Below are 14,778 nucleotides of genomic sequence, written 5' to 3'. Positions count from 1 at the left end.
CCAATTGGGTGTTGTTTGTGGTTTTAGAGAATACTTTGACTAAATAAAACGTACAGAAATCTTGCATTAGGGTTTCCGTTCTAATTTTATGACTGATATCTGTGACTTCATGAACTTTTGGGTGTCGTCTGTCGTTTTAGAAAATACTTTGGGTAAAGGCAACATCCAGAGATATTCCATATCGGGTTCAGTTCCAATATTATGACCGATATCTGTGACTTCTTGAACAATTGGGTGTCGTTTGTCGTTTTAGAGAATACTTTGAGTAAAGGCAACATCCAGAGATATTTCATATCGGGTTCAGTTCCAATATTATGACCGATATCTGTGACTTCATGAACAATTTGGTGTCGTTTGTCGTTTTAGAGAATACTTTGACTAAAGACAACGTACAAAAGTCTTGCATTAAGGTTTCAGTTCTAATATTATGACTGATATCTGTGACTTCATGACCAATTGGGTGTCATTTGTAGTTTTAGAGAATACTTTGACTTAAGACAACGTACAGAAGTCTTTCATTAAGGATTCAGTTCTAATATTATGACCGATATATGTGACTTCATGAAGAGTTGGGTTTCGTTTGTTGTTTTAGAGAATACTTTGACTGAAGACAACACCCAGAAGTCTTCCATACAGGGTTCAGTTCCAATATAATGACCGATATCTGTGACTTCATGAACTGTTGGTTGCCGTTTGTCATTTTAGATAATACTTTGACTAAACACAACGTTCAGAAGTCTTGCACTAAGGTTTCAGTTCTACTATTATGACCGATATCTGTGACTTCATGAACAATTGGGTGTCGTTTGTCGTTTTAGCGAATACTTTGGCTAAAAATCTTGCATTAATGTTTGAGTTCTATTATTATGACCGATATCTGTGACTTCATGAACAATTGGGTGTCGTTTGTCGTTTTAGAGAATACTTTGACTAAAGACAACGTACAGAAGTCTAGCATTAAGGTTTCTGTTCTAATATTATGACCAATACCTGTGACTTCATGAACAGTTGGGTGTCGTCTGTCATTTTAGAGAGTACTTTGAGTAATGACAACGTCTAGAAGTCTTGCATAGAGGTTTCAGTTCTAATGGTATGACCGATATATGTGACTTCATGAACAGTTGGGTGTCGTGTGTTGTTTTAAAGAATACTTTGACTATAGACAACGTACAAAAGTCATGCATCAAGGTTTCAGTTCTAATAATATGACCGATATCTTTGACTTCATGACCAATTGGGTGTCGTTTGTCGTTTTAGAGAATACTTTGAGTAATGACAACGTCCAGGGGTATTCCATACTGGGTTGAGTTTCAATAATATGACCGATATCTGTGACTTTATGAACAGTTGGGTGTCGTTTTAGAGAATACTTTGACTGAAGACAACGTCCAGAAGTCTTGCATTAAGGTTTCAGTTCTAATATATGACCGATATCTGTGACTTCAAGAACATTTGGGTGTCGTTTGTGGTTTTAGAGAATACTTTGGCTAAAGACAACGTACAGACGTCTTGCATTAAGGTTTCAGTTCTAATATTATGACCGATATCTGTGACTTCATGAACAGTTGGGTGTCGTCTGTCGTTTTAGAGAATACTTTGAGTAATGACAACGTCCAGGGGTATTCCATACCGGGTTCAGTTCCAATATTATGACCGATATCTGTGACTTTATGAACAGTTGGGTGTCGTTTTAGAGAATACTTTGACTAAAGACAACGTCCAGAAGTCTTGCATTAAGGTTTCACTTCTAATATATGACCGATATCTGTGACTTCATGAACAGTTGGGTGTCGTCTGTCGTTTTAGAGAATACTTTGACTAAAGACAACGTCTTGAAGTTTTACATCAAGGTTTCAGTTCTAATATTATGACCGATATATGTGACTTCATGAACAGTTGGGTGTCGTCTGTCGTTTTAAAGAATACTTTGACTATCGACAACGTCCAAAAGTCTTGCATTATGGTTTCAGTTCTAATATTATGACCGATATCTGTGACTTCATGACCAATTAAGTGTCGTTTGTCGTTTTAGAGAATACTTTGACTAAAGACAACGTCCAGAAGTCTTGCATTAAGGTTTCAGTTCTATTATTATGACTTATATCTCTGACTTCATGATCAATTGGGTGTCGTTTGTGGTTTTAGAGAATACTTTGACTAAAGACAACGTACAGAAATCTTGCATTAGCGTTTCAGTTCTAATACTATGACCGATATCTGTGACTTCATGAACATTTGGGTGTCGTCTGTCGTTTTAGAGAATACTTTGAGTAAAGGCAACATCCAGAGATATTCCATATCGGGTTCAGTTCCAATATTATGACTGATATCTGTGACTTCATGAACAATTGGGTGTCGTTTGTCGTTTTAGAGAATACTTTGAGTAAAGGCAACATCCATAGATATTCCATATCGGGTTCAGTTCCATATTATGACCGATATCTGTGACTTCTTGAACAATTTGGTGTCGTTTGTCGTTTTAGAGAATACTTTGAGTAATGACAACGTCCAGAGGTATTCCATATCGGGTTCAGTTCCAATATTATGACCGATATCTGTGACTTCATGAACAATTGGGGGTCGTTTCAGAGAATACTTTGACTAAAGACAACGTCCAGAAGTCTTGCATTAAGGTTTCAGTTATAATATATGACCGATATCTGTGACTTCATGAACAGTTGGGTGTCGTCTGTCGTTTTAGAGAATACTTTGAATAAAGACAACGTCCAGAAGTCTTGCATTAAGGTTTCAGTTCTAATAATATGCCCGATATCTGTGGCTTCATGAACAGATGGGTTTCGTTTGTCGTTTTAGAGAATACTTTGACTGAAGACAACGCCCAGAAGTCTTCCATACAGGGTTCAGTTCCAATATTATGACCAATATCTGTGACTTCATGAACAGTTGGTTGTCGTTTGTCATTTTAGAGAATACTTTGGCTAAAGACAACGTTCAGAAGTCTTGCACTAAGGTTTCAGTTCTAATATTATGACCGATATCTGTGACTTCATGAACAATTGGGTGTCGTTTGTCGTTTTAGAGAATACTTTGGCTAAAGACAACGTACAGAAGTCTTGCATTAAGGTTTCAGTTCTAATATTATGACCGATATCTGTGACTTCATGAACAGTTGGGTGTTGTCTGTCATTTTAGAGAATACTTTTACTAAAGACAACGTCCAGAAGTCTTGCATTAAGGTTTCAGTTCTAATATTATGACCAATATCTGTGACTTCATGGCCAATTGGGTGTCGTTTGTCGTTTTAGAGAATACTTTGACTAAAGACAGCGTACAGAAGTCTTGCATTAAGGTTTCAGTTCTAAAATTACGACCGATATCTGTGACTTCATGACCAATTGGGTGTGGTTTGTCGTTTTAGAGAATACTTTGACTAAAGACAACGTCCAGAAGTCTTGCATTAAGGTTTCAGTTCTAATATTATGACCGATATCTGTGACTTCATGAACAATTGGGTGTCGTTTGTCGTTTTAGAGAATACTTTGGCTAAAGACAACGTACAGAAGTCTTGCATTAAGGTTTCAGTTCTAATATTATGACCGATATCTGTGACTTCATGAACAGTTGGGTGTTGTCTGTCATTTTAGAGAATACTTTGACTAAAGACAACGTCCAGAAGTCTTGCATTAAGGTTTCAGTTCTAATATTATCACCGATATCTGTGACTTCATGAACAGTTGGGTGTCGTCTGTCGTTTTAGTGAATACTTTGACTAAAGACAACGTTCAGAAGTCTTGCATTAAGCTTTCAGTTCTAATATTACGACCGATATCTGTGACTTCATGACCAATTGGGTGTCGTTTGTCGTTTTAGAGAATACTTTGACTGAAGACAACGCCCAGAAGTCTTCCATACAGGGTTCAGTTCCAATATTATGACCAATATCTGTGACTTCATGAACAGTTGGTTGTCGTTTGTCATTTTAGAGAATACTTTGGCTAAAGACAACGTTCAGAAGTCTTGCACTAAGGTTTCAGTTCTAATATTATGACCGATATCTGTGACTTCATGAACAATTGGGTGTCGTTTGTCGTTTTAGAGAATACTTTGGCTAAAGACAACGTACAGAAGTCTTGCATTAAGGTTTCAGTTCTAATATTATGACCGATATCTGTGACTTCATGAACAGTTGGGTGTTGTCTGTCATTTTAGAGAATACTTTGACTAAAGACAACGTCCAGAAGTCTTGCATTAAGGTTTCAGTTCTAATATTATGACCAATATCTGTGACTTCATGGCCAATTGGGTGTCGTTTGTCGTTTTAGAGAATACTTTGACTAAAGACAGCGTACAGAAGTCTTGCATTAAGGTTTCAGTTCTAAAATTACGACCGATATCTGTGACTTCATGACCAATTGGGTGTGGTTTGTCGTTTTAGAGAATACTTTGACTAAAGACAACGTCCAGAAGTCTTGCATTAAGGTTTCAGTTCTAATATTATGACCGATATCTGTGACTTCATGAACAATTGGGTGTCGTTTGTCGTTTTAGAGAATACTTTGGCTAAAGACAACGTACAGAAGTCTTGCATTAAGGTTTCAGTTCTAATATTATGACCGATATCTGTGACTTCATGAACAGTTGGGTGTTGTCTGTCATTTTAGAGAATACTTTGACTAAAGACAACGTCCAGAAGTCTTGCATTAAGGTTTCAGTTCTAATATTATCACCGATATCTGTGACTTCATGAACAGTTGGGTGTCGTCTGTCGTTTTAGTGAATACTTTGACTAAATACAACGTTCAGAAGTCTTGCATTAAGCTTTCAGTTCTAATATTACGACCGATATCTGTGACTTCATGACCAATTGGGTGTCGTTTGTCGTTTTAGAGAATACTTTGACTAAAGACAACGTCCAGAAGTCTTGCATTAAGGTTTCAGTTCTAATATTATGACAGATAACTGTGACTTCATGGCCAATTAGGTGTCGTTTGTCGTTTTAGAGAATACTTTAACTAAAGACAACGTACAGAGTCTTGTATTAAGGTTTTAGTTCTAATATTATGACCAATATCTGTGACTTCATGAACAGTTGGGTGTCATCTGTCGTTTTAGAAAATATTTTGAGTAAAGACAATATCCAGAGATATTCCATATCGGGTTCAGTTTTAATATTATGACTGATATTTGTGAATTCATAAACAGTTGGATGTCGTTTGTCATTTTAGAAAATACATTGACTGAAGACAACGTCCAGAGTTCTTGCATGAAGGTTTCAGTTCTAATAAAATGACCGATATCTGCGACTTGATAAACAGTTGGGTGACATTTGTCATTTTAGAGAATACTTTGACAGAAGACAATGTCTAGAAGTCTTCCATGCAAAGTTCAGTTGCAATATTATGACCGATATCTGTCACATCATGAATAGTTGCATTAGAGCACATTTCGACTATGGAAAATGCCTGAAGGCATACTACGCAGTATTTGGTTCCTATCTTATGACCAATATCGGTTGTATCAATAAGAACCAGGTGTGTTTTGTTGCAATATAGGATATTTCGAACACACACATCAACCGGAAGCCTGCTACTCTGGCCTCAATTGTAATTTTATGACTGACTTAAATCTGCCAGATCATGAAGTTTCAGGCATGATTATTAAGTTGAGTGCCATAAAACATGATGTGTAAATATACTGAAGGTACCAGCATTTTCAAGATATTGTTAATAAATTTGGTAGTGCAGGTATAGAAACCCGGTGGTTTGTAAACCTGATCAGGAAGGCAGCCGCCGCCTCATTCACCGAAGCGAGGAAGGGGGGAGCTCATATCAACTTCATATAATAACATAATAGGAAGGGGGCGCTAAGTCAGCCCCTACATGGAGGGGGGCACTGCGATAAACTTTTGCTCCCCCTCCTTTCGGAGAACTCTGCACACGCCTATGATAGACGTACAGTATGCTAGAGGCGAATGTTCATTCGGGGGAGCGGCGCACGCACCGAAATTGATTTCTGGTGCATACCGCTGTAGTTACTTTGGGCACTGGAATGTCAATTACTTCTAAAATAGTCTAAACTGTGGTGGGTGAAGCACTATCAATTTTGAATGCGTTCTCATATCCTCTAAAACATATAAACCCGCTTCAGTTAGGAACGTGCCGTTCTGGGCTGAACTTGGACAGTTCTAAACCAAAACGTCAAGCAACATTGTGCATCGACCTTGGACGCGTGGGCGTCAACGCGGTTGACGCGTGCCAGTGGTTGCGCGCCATTTTCTCCACAGGCGCGAGTAGACACTTTTGACGCGTAGGCGCGTGCATACGCGTGCCAGTGGTTGGCACTAAAGAATGATTCAGGTGAACGGCTGTTGTATCAGTCGCCATTGATCGTTTATGAGTAAATATATGCCTTTCGTATTTTTTGTTCATTTGTTTTTATTGAAAGAGTATGACAAAGTTTGATTTTTTCTTTAGGAAGCACTGCAACAAGGAGTGCCAAAAGTGTGGATAGCCTGATGCACTGGTCTCACTGCACTGAAAGGAAGTCTGGTAAGATGCATGCTTGGTTGCTAAAGTCCTGCGCAATTGTTTCACGTTATATTAGGTTGCAAATGGGCTGTAAACGCCGACTGAAAAATATCTTCCTGGCCCGCCTTGAAAGTGAGGTGTGTTGACCTTAATTTATTTGTTGCACTGGTTGTTTTTCAGCGACATATTACGAAGAAACTGTGTGCCCTAGGGCTTCAAGCACGTTTCAGAATCTCAATGCACTGACATAACTGTTAAAATTGCACAGTTTTTTTCTTATTTTGTATATACCCACAAAATTCTTTTGCCGAATTGTGTGAATATAGCTCATAAACGCATGTGACTGTGTAACTAGTCATGTAGTAGTCAGCCTTTTTTCTAAGTAATAATCGTTCTGTTTTTTTTTTCTTTTCAGCTTCTTCCAGCGCCAGATAAATACAAGCCTGACATCTCGGTGGTAAAAGGTCGCACACTGAATATGTACTCATGGCTAAGAGCACGAAAATCGACCAAAGAGAGAACTGATCTAGCAGGAATACTACTCCGTTGACTGTATAGTTGGGTCGCACGAGGCCTGCTGCAAATCATTCCTTGCAAACAATGCTGCATGGAAAAATAGTGCATTATTACAGCTGCGGAATAATCATATAAAGTGAGGAAGATTACATTCGCCTTTCTTTTATTGCGTGTTACGTACTTACACGCTAACAAATGCGGACTTTACATGCATTTGATTTAGTCTTACATGACCACTGAGCTAATGACATGCGCACAAAATACAAAAAAAGAAAAGCAGAACAAGGAGCGTTGGCAACCGACCTGCAGCCGTAGGTAAATTGCCGCTTATCTAAGGTCATTCCATGGTCAACCCGCGTGTGACACGCACTTCGGTTTGTCGGCCAACGCGGTTGGACCTACGTTGTGTGCCGACGTCGGCAACGTGAGGTCAATGTTAATACCCTAGACCCACCCTACGTTGGTTGCGAAGGTCGGACCAATCACTTCGCAGTCAGTCACAGACGTCTGGCCGACTTTTGCCGAGGATAAATTGTTGCTTGGGGCACCACGAAAACGGTGTAAATCCCACGACTGACCACTAGTCCACTAAAAATGAAGAAGGTAACAGTTGGCTCAACAAACGGGCATGCGCCAAAAATTTGTGCAGCCTTTCAGAAACCAATCAATGTTATAAACAGGTATGTGTATTTATGGAAGGGATACCCGAGAGCATCGTGCTACGTACTTGGAACAACTAACCAATGGCATATGTGCGTTATGCATTATCGCACTACCGTATCGTAATACTTTGTGGCTATAAAAGCTAGTGTACAGCTCGCACTTTGCCAATAGCAGCCTTGGGGCACCCAAAAGAAAATCACACTCTCCAGGAAGAAGCCGCGATGTGAGAAACAATGCTTGCTGCTGCATGAGATTGGTATTTACAGTATCGCTTGAATAGCCATGTTGAAAACGTTCCCGCAAACTCGGCTGTGACTTTGTTTCAACAAAGTCACAGCCGAGGTAAAGCAAATTTCAAGAAAAAGTTCAATTTTGCAACAGCCAAGTTTAAGCAACATTTATTCATCATTACAGCTAGCCAATTTGAGCCAAGTTAAAGCCTAAATTTAACATACTAATATGGTAGCTAGATAATGTTACAGCTAAGTTCGAACCGAGTCAAGCATAAGGTAAGTCTTGATACAGTCATAAGTGTGAGTAAGGTTCATCAAAGAAGAGAGGCAAAGATTTGTCGCAGTGCTGCCCCTCTTTATTTAGTCAATATATGGGGCAGACTTTGCTTCCCCTCTTTTAGGTGACTAGGAGGTGTGCCCCTCCCCCTGACCATTCTCCCATGCTTACGCCTGTGAAGGAAGGAAGGAAAACAGAAGAAAAAGGATGGCAGAAAGGGTAACCAGTCTATATGCAGCTGGTTTGCTACCCTGCGCATAGGAGGAGGATAGGGGAGATAAAAGATAGAGAGTAGAGAGGGAAAAGAGATAAACACGGCATATTAGGCAGCACACGTGCACAAATGCCTGTGAATATGGCAATAAACAAATATTGATTGATTGATATGTGGGGTTTAACGTCCCAAAACCACTATATGATTATGAGAGACGCCGTAGTGGAGGGCTCCGGAAATTTAGACCACCTGGGGTTCTTTAACGTGCACCCAAATCTGAGCACACGGGCCTACAACATTTCCGCCTCCATCGGAAATGCAGCCGCCGCAGTCGGGATTCGAACCCGCGCCCTGCGGGTCAGCAGCCGAGTACCTTAGCCACTAGACCACCGCGGCGGGGCAATAAACAAATATCAGACCAACCAGTTTGGCTGTGTATCATTTATTCATGGCTCAGTGCAAAGTTCAATTTGTTTGTAATTCATTTTCTTTTGAAGCTCAACTGCCTTCCTTCACTCCAAAAGTTTATTTATATATTGACTTTTCAATCACTGACAATTTTTTCGATTAGCAGAAAGAGTTTGATAAAGTATGTCACAAACTGTTTCTCTTTAAACTAAGCAAATTAAATGTAGGCCCTCGTTTTCTCACCTGGCTTACACAGTCTGTTGCATGCAATGGCATGACATCTAGGGAAGCTTGTTTATTCTGCTGTCGCAAAGTTGTATGTTCTAGGACATGACATATTTCTAATAGGCATTAATAACTTTCCAAAATATCTTCTAATATTCAGGCCATTGCTGATTATTGGCATTTTGTGAAATGACGTGCCGTAAGGACATTATGACCTTTAAATGATCTAGATTCCTCAACTGTTGCAACGTGTGGCTCATAAAGCTGAATTGTGTAATATCGAAATATATCGTGTTGATAAATGACGGAGGCAACAGCAGAGTGCCGAACAAGAATGCTCGTTTTATTGCATGCGCTGTATTTATACTTTGGTAGATGTACGCTGCGCATGTGCGGTGCCGTATCGGTAGTTGGGGAATAACTCGTGCCCGATACACGAAGCACTCCGCTCAACTCAAACTGCCACTACCAATACTTGTGATCTTTTAAACTGTACGCCATTTGAACCTGTATTTTTATTCCGCTATCTTGGCAATCACACAGTGTTATCAATGCTCATCACATGCTAGCTGATCATGGCCATGACATCTCTTCTGCCTCTTCCTCCTCTAAAGTTAAATCTTTTTGCAAAACTTATCAGTAGAAAACTGGGATATGTGGCCACTATGTGAGCAACCATATATACATTAGCAAACTGCTTTCTTTATTAGAACTTCCTCAGAATATCATTGCCAAACTTATGACTAACAACCATATTAATACAGCAAGTGCCACGCTCATCACAATCGTTCTACAATTACCATCACATTGCCATAATCGCCACGCACCGCCATAAGCCTATCCTGCTTATTGATCCTTTGGAGCTCAAAGAATCAGAACCGCTTTCTTGGATTACTTGGGGGTGCATAAGGCATTGTTATTTTTTGTGAATCATCAGCTAACATTATGTAGCTAAAATTCAGAACTGTTGCTTTTTGGTTCACTTTAATACACTCGTATTCATTTCATATTTCCTACTCTACGGTTCGAAACAATTAATATAATCTTTATGCTTTCTTTTTTGATTGCCTGTTGGTTTTATGTGGTTATGTCTAAAAAACAATCCCCATTTTTCATTAGGACCTTCACTTGTTCTTCAACCATTGCCCTGTGTAATACCTTACTGCTTTGACAGTATGAATAAATGCATAAATAAACAAATGTAATTGGGGCACAGTGGATAGGACTGCCTTGAAGATTGTACAATATGTGAAAGTGCAGCTAGCTAATTGAAATGAAAGTAGAAATTCTACTACAGATGTCCTTGTTACAACATCAAGAATCAATTATTCTGTAAGATGCGATAAGTGCTAACTAGATATTGCTCACATCTGTACATGCGCAAAAATATGCAGCTGAGGTGGCTTTGTAAGAAGGCAAATGAATTTATGTTGTCAGGACTCAACTCAGCAAGAGAGCCCTTTAAACGAATTCAACAAATGTGATATATTAATTTAAGGTCTAGTTGCTATAGGTATAATGATGTTTCTGTGAGTAAGTGCTATATTGGTACTATCATCTTCTTTACGTAAGTTCTAGTTCAATACTATTGAAGTAAATGTAAAGCCAAGGGCAGGTGCTCATATCTCACTGCTTAACGCAACTTTGCACTTAAACTTTACGCACTATTACTCAAAAGCTTTCATTTCCAAAAAGCCGGAAAGAAAGTCTCATTAAGTTACATAGAACAAAAAATATGATCTCATATGAACCACCCTTTATTTATGTACAAAGACCACACAATCGAACAAATTTGGTTGTTGCTAGCCTGGTGTTGAATAATGAGGAGGAAACAATTTTGGCACCTCAAAGCAGCAAACTAAGCTAAATCCACATATTTCTGAAAGTGAATGGAAAACAATTATTACAAGTGCTGACCAAAATATTTGTTGACACCATCAGAGGTATACATGTCAACACGCAGCAAACTTACTACTGAGCACAGTGGTCTTCGACTGACAGTGCCTACTCACTGCGAAAAATAAAAGCCCTGCAGTCTGCGGATAAGTGCCAACAGCCTCGAGATGTGTACGTACTGTACCTAACATAGAGAGATGAGCACACATTTAAAAATGACCTCGTATTCAAGACATTACGCCTAACGGCCCCAATGTCACTGAAGGGTCAATCTAATTTAAAAATGACCTCGTATTCAACACATTACGCCTAACGGCCCCAATGTCATTGAAGGTTCAATTTAATTGAACAAGCACTCATTTCAGTTTGAAATTGAGAGCTTTCACTAGCTTCCCCATCAGAATAATGCTACAGCACCAGTTCTGCTGCAACCCAAAACAGTCAATGCGAGGGAAGAAATGAAGACTCAAAACACAATGTTTCCCCTTGATCAAGAAGCAGATGATATGCTGAGCCAAGAAAAGACCACAACATTCCGAGTCCGATTATAAAAACAAAGAGTATGGGTCAAATGCACCATAAAAGAATTGTTGAGAGATTGTATAATAAAGCTTAAACAGGAAAAAGTCTCCTGTCTGAACAATGAAGTAAATGAGTTGACTATTCACAACAAGTCTTCCAAACCAAGCTGATACTTCTTTCAGATTTTGAAAAACGATAGATTCCAAAGATGCTAAATAATTTCACAGTCCATTCATGGTTTATGAAAAAAATGAATAATTTGGCAAAGTGCAAGTAACCTTTGCATGGTTTTCTTTTAAATCATCTACCTCCTCTGTCCCTTGCAAAACACATCTCTTTGTGAAACTCATTCAATCAATTAAGATAGATCATGTCTAGCTTTCACATGTTTGCCGGACTCCCACACTTCTGAACACTCTACATTCCTACCTCCATATGGCACACTTTTTGTATATATCTTTGTACTTAGATAAGTTCAGCTAGCCAGTTAACAAGATTTAAGTGTCGTATTACTGACTAAACACAACAACAAAGTAGGTACCAAGTTTTCAGGATCAGCAGTCTTATTCAATTAAGGGAAATTAGAAACTTATTCTTAATTTCTGCTGTGGTTGCACATGAACAGTCACCAGGGGGTCGGAATAGTTCCAATGCCCCTAACTGCATCTTACCCATATTGAAGTTTCAGGATGTTGCCTCCTTCCACTTGCCTTTAGTTAAAGCTTCTCTGTATCATGTTGTTGCATATGGCGAAATCTGTCCTTTTTTTTCTTGTCAGAAGTGTCCAGATGTATTGTTCTATATGGATAATCAAGGTCAGAATGTGCATTCCTGTTCTTACCTGTGTATAAAACAGGTTTCACAACTAGGGGCAGTGAAGAAGAAATCCTCAACTGTTTGATTCTTTAAAACTGTGCACCTACTTGCACAACTACCAATTTTTCTTCAGTTTACAAATGTGCATGGAATTGTGCAGATCCTGTTTTTTTAAGCAATGACTCGATGTTATCTTCAACTCTCTCTGTATATTTCAAATATTTTAGGGGGAATAGAGCTTGTTTAGATGGAATTCCTGGCCCACCATGCCATTCTTTGTCCATGTTGTTACTATTGTTTAGTACACATTAGAATGTGCTTCACTTACTCGTACTAACAGCCATCATGTCTGGGCATGAATGTAGTAACAAAGCTGCTTGTGAGCGTCAAAAAACATATACGTGTACATACGTGCCGCTTGAAAATTTGTCAGATACCTATAATCGAAGCCTACACATAAAAACCTGAGAAATAAACAGACCAATTCACTTAGGTTGATTGTAACATCACTACATCAGTGTAATTTTGAAATTATATGTGCCAAAACAGCGTAAAACTTGAAAAAGAAAGCACAGTACTGTTCAACACCACCTAATGTAGGCTACACTGATGGAAGAACTAATGTAGCCTAAAAGAAAGGTAAAAAAATCTGGCAAAAAATGTGAGCTTCAAATTTGAAGCCGATTACAATTATTTTTCTTCTTCCCGAGTAATAGAGCAGGAAAAAGAAAGCAAGCTTGCCTTATAAAATGTAAAAAGAATGCAATGCGCAGGAAATAGTCAGTTTTTCTTATATAGAACAAATTTATGTTGCTTCATCCGTACTAAGCATTCACCTGGGCATTTCAAACATTTCTATAGGTGGCATATTAGGTGTGAAAGCAACAGAAACATCTACAGAGCACATTTGGAGGTTTATTTAAAACCGGCGATTTTCTTTGATGATGCAGCAACAAAACTCCTCTGGAATTGTTCAGGCTACAAGCAGAAATGAAATATGCTTAAGAACTTTTTTTCAGGGAAAACAGATGCCGTTGCCCACTAAGTAGTATGTAGGCGTACTGGGAGGCAGTAGCAGCCTGACAATAGATATAGCGCGAGGCCCCGACGTGGTGGTCTAGTGGCTAAGGTACTCGGCTGCTGACCTGCAGGTCGCGGGATCGAATGCCGGCTGCGGCGGCTGCATTTCCGGTGGAGGCGGAAATGTTGTAGGCCCACGTGCTCAGGTTTGGGTGCACGTTAAAGAACCCCAGGTGGTCGAAATTTCAGGAGCCCTCCACTACGGTGTCTCTCATAACCATATGGTGGTTTTGGGACGTTAAACACCACATACCAAGTTACAGCGTGAGATCGAAACGATGACACAGAGACAAGAAGGATACGAAGGACATGAGCGCTCGTGTTCTTTTTGCCTCTGTGTCGTCATTTTGATCTCGCGCCATAACTATCGTCGTGCCATACCAACTAGCCCAAGCTGCCACACTTCGCAGAAGCAGCGTTGGGATCGCGACAACGTTCATTAAGCAGAACCACCCGATCAACGCATCGAACGAAGAAGACGCTCGCTGTGATTATGATTATATACAAATGAACAAAATGAAGGTCCATGCTGTGAATATTGCACTTACACTAATTTCAGTCTCGCGTGGAAGCGGCCAACTTGGCCGCTGTTTATGGTGGTGTTGTACCTAGCACGAATGGTTTTAAGCGCGACACGTGAATTGAGCTGTGTGCCACGAAGAAGCCGTCGCTGGGCATGACAACGGGAGTTACTCGATAGTTCACAGGAGACGTCTACTCAATAAAACGTGACTGAAACTTTTCACACAGGTCAGAAACTCGTGTTGGGATCTCCAACAATACTTCGTCTCCAGTATTGAAGTGAACTAGGTGGTGAGCGTCATTGTAGCGAGTCTTAACTCCTCTTGTTGGCTGGGCACGTCGGTGACAAGCGTCTAGGCGAGAGATTAGGTGCTCACTCGATGACGTCGGCAAGTTCTTAGGGACATCAAAAAAAAGAAGAAGCCAACTATAGATGTCGCTTGATGGCCATAGATGAAAAAGAATGGGGAATAGCCCGTGGTGCACTGCGTAGCGGTATTGTACGCAAGAGTCACGAATGGCAGGATGGTGTCCCAGTTGGTGTGGTCGGCGGTGATATACATGGAGATCATATCGGAGAGAGTTTGATGGAAGCGCTCTGTGAGGCCGTTAGATCTGCAGTGAGCAATATGTATTATATTGCCTGTTTTCATGACCACCAGTTCCGCAAAAAAATAAAGTTGTCTAGCTCCACTTAACAACTCACCAAGTCAGAAAAGAGCCCTGAAGCTTTGAGGCTTATTATGAACCCTAATATATTTTGCTGTATTACACTACTGAAAATCCGGCAGATAATTACTACATTTATACGTGTTTTGACGTTATAGTTTAAAGCACACATTGCAAATGATGTTAGCTAGTGACATTGTTTTGTAGGTCATGACGTACACAATCAACTTGCTGACCCGTCTTTGAAGC

At 39.7% G+C, this 14,778-nt stretch overlaps 1 long non-coding RNA gene across 1 annotated transcript in view; it reads left to right on the top strand.

Moving 5' to 3' along the window:
• LOC142802730 (uncharacterized) overlaps positions 1–7,155 on the top strand; it is a 311,490-nt gene extending 304,335 nt beyond the window's left edge. Inside the window, exons 2-3 of the long non-coding RNA XR_012893968.1 lie at positions 6,435–6,509; positions 6,904–7,155. This is a non-coding gene — a long non-coding RNA (uncharacterized LOC142802730). The remainder of the gene's footprint in view (positions 1–6,434; positions 6,510–6,903) is intronic.
• The last annotated feature ends 7,623 nt before the right edge of the window (positions 7,156–14,778 follow it).

Source organism: Rhipicephalus microplus, chromosome 3 (genome assembly GCF_043290135.1).
Source record: "Rhipicephalus microplus isolate Deutch F79 chromosome 3, USDA_Rmic, whole genome shotgun sequence".
NCBI classification, from domain to species: Eukaryota; Metazoa; Arthropoda; class Arachnida; order Ixodida; family Ixodidae; genus Rhipicephalus; species Rhipicephalus microplus.
Note: the sequence above shows the minus strand (reverse complement) of the source record. Positions and strands in the feature narration are given on the sequence as shown.